General features: G+C 33.9%; 1 long non-coding RNA gene across 1 annotated transcript in view; it reads right to left on the bottom strand.

Moving 5' to 3' along the window:
- Positions 1 to 352: 352 nt before the first annotated feature.
- Positions 353 to 6,885, bottom strand: part of LOC111825235 — an 18,041-nt gene continuing 11,508 nt past the window's right edge. The window contains exon 3 of the long non-coding RNA XR_002828395.1: positions 353 to 747. This is a non-coding gene — a long non-coding RNA (uncharacterized LOC111825235). The remainder of the gene's footprint in view (positions 748 to 6,885) is intronic.

The raw sequence follows: 6,885 nt of genomic DNA, 5'->3' as shown, positions 1-6,885 counted from the left end.
CCTGCCGGCCTATTGCCCCTAACTGCCTCTGTCTCCTTTTCACCACCATGGCTTTGTTTGGAAGGACATCCAGAAGGTCTCCTGGTCTAATTAGCATATTACTTTTATTAGTATAGATTATATAATTTATATGTGATATATTATATACTTAGGATATATTTAATGGGATATATTAGGATCTATTGCCTAAGGAAGTGGAACTTGGATGAAGAGATTTAAGTAATGGGTTGAAGATAACTAGCATTGAGTACCCCAGGAAATATAGGTACATATACACACACATATGCACATACACACAGACAAACATACTCACACCAAGAAATTAACAGGATTCATCTGCATTACTCACAGATTTGAATGTTAAAATGTATTTAATAGTTTGGTAACTAAAAGACTGTGAAAGGTCAATTCAAAATCACAATGAATTAAAGAACTATAATTTTTTGGAGATTTGATTATGTTAGGTATCATGGGTCTCTCAGATTAAGCCTTGAAAATGAATACTTTTACCAATTTTATTCATATTGTGTGAATTGTGACATATTTAGTTACATGAGGTAGAAGCCCATCTCTGTAGCTTAAACTTACAACAGCATTTTATTTTCCTCACATAACAAGACGTGTGAAGGAAGGGAGTCTAGGTCCTTTCTGTCATTTGGCTCCATCATGATCACAGTGAAGTTTTATCTTCATGCTTGCTGAATCATAGAGGCAAGACGGCATCTCCCTTTTCCGTTGTGCTAGAGGCTAGAAAAACAGAAAGGTACAAAGAGAGTGCCTGTATTAGATACACAAAAACATTCCCAGAAGTCTCTAGCAGATCCATACCTTTATCACATTGCCTAAACTTTTGTTACATGGTCATTCCTGACTGAAACAGGGTCTGAGAAGGTGAGTATTTTATCTGGGATCACGGCCAATCTGAAGAAAAAGGAGATAGTGGAGTACAACAGCTCTTGGGTAGGAGATTAGGGGTGTCTAATGATGCATGAAATTAAAACCAGTATTTTTAAGCAAATTTTCAGAGTAATGCTGAGTATCAATAACTATTTATTATAATATTCTTGAGGGTTTTATTTTTTCAGTCATTTGTTAATAATGAAATAATATACATAAATATTTTATATACTTCATCCTACATTATACTAGTGAGAATGAGATCATTATAGGCCATTAATGGCTTTTGTTTACTAAAATATTTATATATAGATATGTGTGTGTATGTGTGTATATATATATATATATGAATCAACGGTGGCTTTAGGGTTCATGTTATGACCAATACTAAATTCTAAATCACAGGACCTAAAATATGGTAATTTTTATTATCTGTTTCAAATAACATTTCCTTAATGCCCACATACTGATAGAATACTATGTCCTAAATGAGTTCTTTAAGCTAAATGTGGAACACTTATTTATAAGAAACTCTCTTGTGCTTTTTAATCTTTGATAGACTTAATATCTAAAACTCAGTATTTGACAAATCACTTTTTAAGATATTAAAAGTGTTACCCCTTTAAAAACAAAAATTTTTCTGCACTCATAAAAATATTTCTTAATTGCATTCTATCTCCCACCAAACTGTAAATCTTATGTCCTCTACATTCCTCAAAAACAGTGAACGTTGATAATCAAGATGGACAGATTTTCAAGGACATTCAGGTGGCAGGGGAGGAAAAGAGAGAGTAAAGATAGGATATCTGTCCTAAAGTTCTGTCTAAGTGGTAATCAAAGGTAAACATAATACCTTTTTGTGAATGGAAATCTAATATTAATTCATATCTAAAGTAATATATTACAGGTTTATATTTAATTTCAAATCCTCTGTGAACTCAATTAGAATGCATTCTGCCTCATCTTACACATATTATTGGATACATTTTTTTGAATCTAATTCTGGTCCTGTTGATTTGAGTTGATTTGTGTTTTATAAACAGTCACATGCAAGTATGATGGAGTGTCAAATATATCACATGACATATGGGGTTTAGATAAAATATGACTTTATCAATTATGAAAAACACATTTAGAATCTTACATATAAGCATTTTACCCTTATCTGCTTATAACTATAGAATTTAGAAAGAATATATAGAAATAAAATTGAGAGAATAACCACATAAGAAATTTTTAAAAATCAAGAAAACTGAAAAATGTGTTCCATTGATACATGCACATATATAAATGCATATTTTTAGTACATTATATATAGGTGGATGTATAGATATATGATGATACTGTGAAGGAAACCAATTGACAAAATTAAATCATTAAGTAACTTTTTTCTCATAATGTTCCTTATAATATGCTCTATGGGGTAATTCTTTTCCTTCCCCTAGATAACATCGTGGTTGGTCCCCAAAGCTCTCTTAAATAATAAATTCTCCTGGTACTTTTGTCACTTAAAACTATTTCACTTCTGAAACTGATAGGTGTAGCTAAAGCAATAATAAAAACTTCAAGCTTCATTCAAAATTAAAGCTTCTGCACTCAGCTAATCAGCTATGCAACAGAAGGCAGGCTTGCAGTATAAAGTATGGCTTGGATAGATACTCTTCTACTTTCCCAACTTGTCTTTCTACCTCTTCACAATTGTTAACTTGCACTGTTTCTGACGATTCTAGGGTTCAAGAGGGTGAAGGAAGGAGAGGTGAGGGCACAGGAACATTGCTGCAAGGCTTGTATTTGTGAGCTGCCATCACTGCTCTCTGGCTTGGCAGGTGTCACAGCTGACCCTTCTCTTTTTCCCTGCCAGGGGGTTTCAGTTCCTTGGAGGGCTCTTCAGACCATTTACTCATCTCCCCACTCATTGGTAGGTATCTCTCTCCTGCACCTGACTGGGATTTGGGTCTCAGGAGTCCATATCTTCACAGACTCTCAGTTGGGATCTGACTGCCTTTAGGCAGCCCTTTTGAATAAAGTCATTTAAGATGACTCCAGGTTAGCTTTCAGCCACATATGTGTGGTTCACACCTTCCCCATGTATCTTTGGTTCATTTTCAGATATGAATTGTTACTTAAAAAAATATTTCTATGCTGTTGTCACAACTTATACTTTTCAATGTATACAGATCTGTTTTAATTAATTAAATTAAAATGAAGTTTAAAGCATCACTGAGTCATAGTTAATTTGAAATCATGAATGCTGACCATTAAAAAACTATGATGTGTGGTGAACACATCTACTGATTGGTAGAACAAAGGCCAACATCCTTCTCTTTCAGAAGAAAACACAAAGAATCAATTTAGCAAGTTGTCACTGAAAAGGGACAGAGCAGAGCAAAGCCTTATGTGATCTAGTGTGGGATCTAGTGTCAAACATATGTGGGTTTGAGTTCAATCTCCACAATGTATTAATCACACAAAGTTGACTGAGTTTAACAAGGCAGTAATGTCAGTTTCTTCTTCTATAAAATGGGAATAATAGCTCTAGCAATTACATTGTTAAGATGATTAAATAAAAATATAATACATATAGTGTTTATCACATTGTAGCTCCTTAATAATTGTTAATCTTGCCTTCTAACACTGGTTAACTCATTGTGTCCTTTTTTTTCATTTGGAAACATGTTATTTTTTTGTCTAAAGTTTTACATATGTCTTTTTCCCCTGATTGACCGCCCCCCCCTCCCAGCCATTCCCTCCCCTGGCAAGCCCCCACTGCCCCAGTGTCTGTGTCTATTGGTTATGCTAATATGCATGCATACAAGTCCTTTGCTTGCTCTCTAACCCTCCACCTCCCCTGCCATTTGTCTCTGGATCCATTTTTGTTCATCAAATTATGTTGATCATTATATACCACGTATGAGTGAGATCATGTGATATTGTTTTGTCCTTTTTTATTATATCACAGCTGTGGCTTCTTCAGGTATTTACTTTCTTTTCTATTATTTCTGAAATAAAAATTACACATATAATATATATGTGTAAATATGTTTCACATTATTTTCAGGTCACTAAATTATAACAATGCAATAGTGAGCAAGTGTGTATATGATGTGTTATAATAGGAATCTTTGTTTTATTATACCACATAAAACAAACTTTAAAATCTCAAACTATATTTTTCTAGATAAAGTGAATGAACCAGTAAAAATAAGTCTCTACTTCTATTGAATTAATCTTTGGGATTAGTAAACCAAGTAGAGAAACTCTGGTTTTCAATGTAATAGGGAAGAGACAAACCATTAGAAAAAAAGTCCTCTATGACATGCTGTGAGAAAACTCTGTAAGAATTTGAATATATACTCATAGGGCTTTTGTAATGCAAATCCTGATTATTTTTATGTTCCTAACTTCTCATCTTTTTCAAACAACTTATCCATGTTGGTAGCCAAATGATAAGCCATTGCTAAATGAAATGGCTAGTATTGCCTCTGTAGCTACTGTATTTATCCAAAGAGAACACATTAGTATTGTTCCTAAGTAAATAGAGTCACTACTTCCTTGTTTTACTCCTTTCATAAATATGCATTCAAAATTCCGGGTGTAATGAGTGCTTAATATGCTTTCACCATGCTGTTAAAAGCATTGGGAAGGATTAGGAGAAGCTTTTGTCTCAATCTTATTTTTCTATTCTAACAGATCCAAACACACTGCAAGGGTCTAGTCCAGTGGTTCTCAATCTTCCTAATGCCGTGACCGTTTAATAAAGTTCCTCATGTTGTGGTGACCCCCAATTTCATCGTTACAAATTGAACATAATTAAAGCATAGTGATTAATCACAAAAACAATATGTAATTATATATGTATTTTCCAATGGCAACCCCTGTGAAAGGGTCTTTCGACCCCCAAAGGGGTTGCAACCCACAGGTTGAGAACTGCTGGTCTGGTCTATAACACCTAGATGACAGTTCTAGAAAATATCTCCTCCAATACCTAAGATTCTAAGACATATTATGTTTAACTATTAAATCTATTTAGTGTGCTTTGCTCCATATGAATATTATTACTTTTAGGCCCACTTTATGTAGACAACAAGTATTTTCCCTTTAAAAATGTTAATGTGTTGTTCATAATAAGCCAAGATTTATTTCTTCTTATATTCTTAATATATTACATATATGTATATTTGAAATATCTCTATATATTTCCTATCTCTGTCCACTGAAAGGGCTTATCAGTAATGGTCCACCAATAGCAATAAACAAGCCAAATTACTGTATCTTGGTTTCTAAATATACCATTCTTCCCTAAAAGGAACAGGGTTCCTTGGGGAGGAAAGACAAATTCCAGAGCTGGGGAAGAAAGAGAACAGGATAAATTTGGAATATATTTTAAATATATATCATGAAGCAAGGAAGTATTTACATAATCAGTAGGACACGTGAAAGGGACAAGTGAAGCATCTTGAAAGAGCCTCTGCAGAAAAAATCTGGGACAATTGGAAGATTAAAATAAAAAATATATTAGTAAATTTTAACCCATCGATTAAATAACAACCTAGGTTTCCCTACTGATTCAAAGTTTTAAAACAATATCTAGGATTAAATGTAAAGGCGTGTGCATTTATTCATTAGTTTAGTTCATTCAGTATATTTGTATCATGCAGTTCTACCACCAGTGACTTCAAGGACAAACTGTAGGGTAAGATCCTCTCCCTGACTACATACAGATAAGGCTTAGAACAAATACCAATTACTTACGCAATTATCCCCTTAGACACTGAGCAAATGCCAACATATTGGGAACTTTCTGGGGGGAAAAAGCTTCAAGTATGCATTTGCAATTCTACAACTTTACTTTAATGCTATATATCTGTCATATATTTAAGTATGGTGCTGTCATTGTTCCCTGACAGAAATGACCTTTGACTTGGCTCCAAAAGGTCCATATCCTCCTCCCATCTTTCTGGCTACATCTCTCGTAATTTCTCCTCGCAGCTCCTCATTCAGCTATTCTGCTTTGGCCAGGCACTTAGGAGTTGGAAAAGCCCTCAGGTTCCAAGTTAAGAATAGTTAAGTTATGTTAAATAAAAGGTAATGAATGTCTCAAATACCAATCTACTACTCTAACTTAAAAAGATAAACCACAGCCGAAACCGGTTTGGCTCAGTGGATAGAGCGTCGGCCTGCGGACTGAAGGGTCCCAGGTTCGATTCCGGTCAAGGGCATGTACCTGGGTTGCGGGCACATCCCCAGTAGGAGATGTGCAGGAGGCGGCTGATCGATGTTTCTCTCTCATCGATGTTTCTAACTCTCTATCTCTCTCCCTTCCTCTCTGTAAAAAATCAATAAAATATATTTAAAAAAAAAAAGATAAACCACAGAAAACATGCTATGGAATCATGATTTTAATTAAGTAGTAACTTGTATTCAATGCTAACATATTTAAAAGTAGACTAAAAATCTATAATAAATAATGGTAATAGAAAAACTGAATTGTAAGCTGTATATAAAAATTACTCAATCTTTTCACAATGTTTTCATGGGATGGGTATAGTTTGCATTAAATATGAATTATCATATTTCAACATTTTATTTTTTCAAAATGAAACAACAATAGACTTTCTACTGATTACAGAATAACAGAGTTAGTTTATGGCTACTAATTAAAATATGTCATAAAAACTCTTCTGAAGATAAATGTTACACTAAGTCATAACAACAAAAAGATATCCATTAATTTATTTATTTAACAATGATTTGAGTATCTACTATATACTACTACTAAATAGTATATAGTACTACTATTCTGGTCCATATGTACCCCAGGAAGAATTAATAGTTTCTGTCCTAAAGAAACTCGGTAGTGATAAAAGCAGATACAGAAATTAGTAATGGCAAAGTAGGGATCAAGACAAATAGACAACAGTAACAAAAATACACATTAAGCAGAAGGCAAACATGGAAACGGCGCCAAGAATGAGCCAAGTAAATAGC

The sequence above is a fragment of the Myotis lucifugus genome, unplaced genomic scaffold, assembly GCF_000147115.1.
Source record: "Myotis lucifugus unplaced genomic scaffold, Myoluc2.0 scaffold_18, whole genome shotgun sequence".
NCBI lineage: Eukaryota > Metazoa > Chordata > Mammalia > Chiroptera > Vespertilionidae > Myotis > Myotis lucifugus.
The sequence above is the reverse complement of the archived record's forward strand: the minus strand, read 5'-3'. Positions and strand labels throughout refer to the sequence as shown.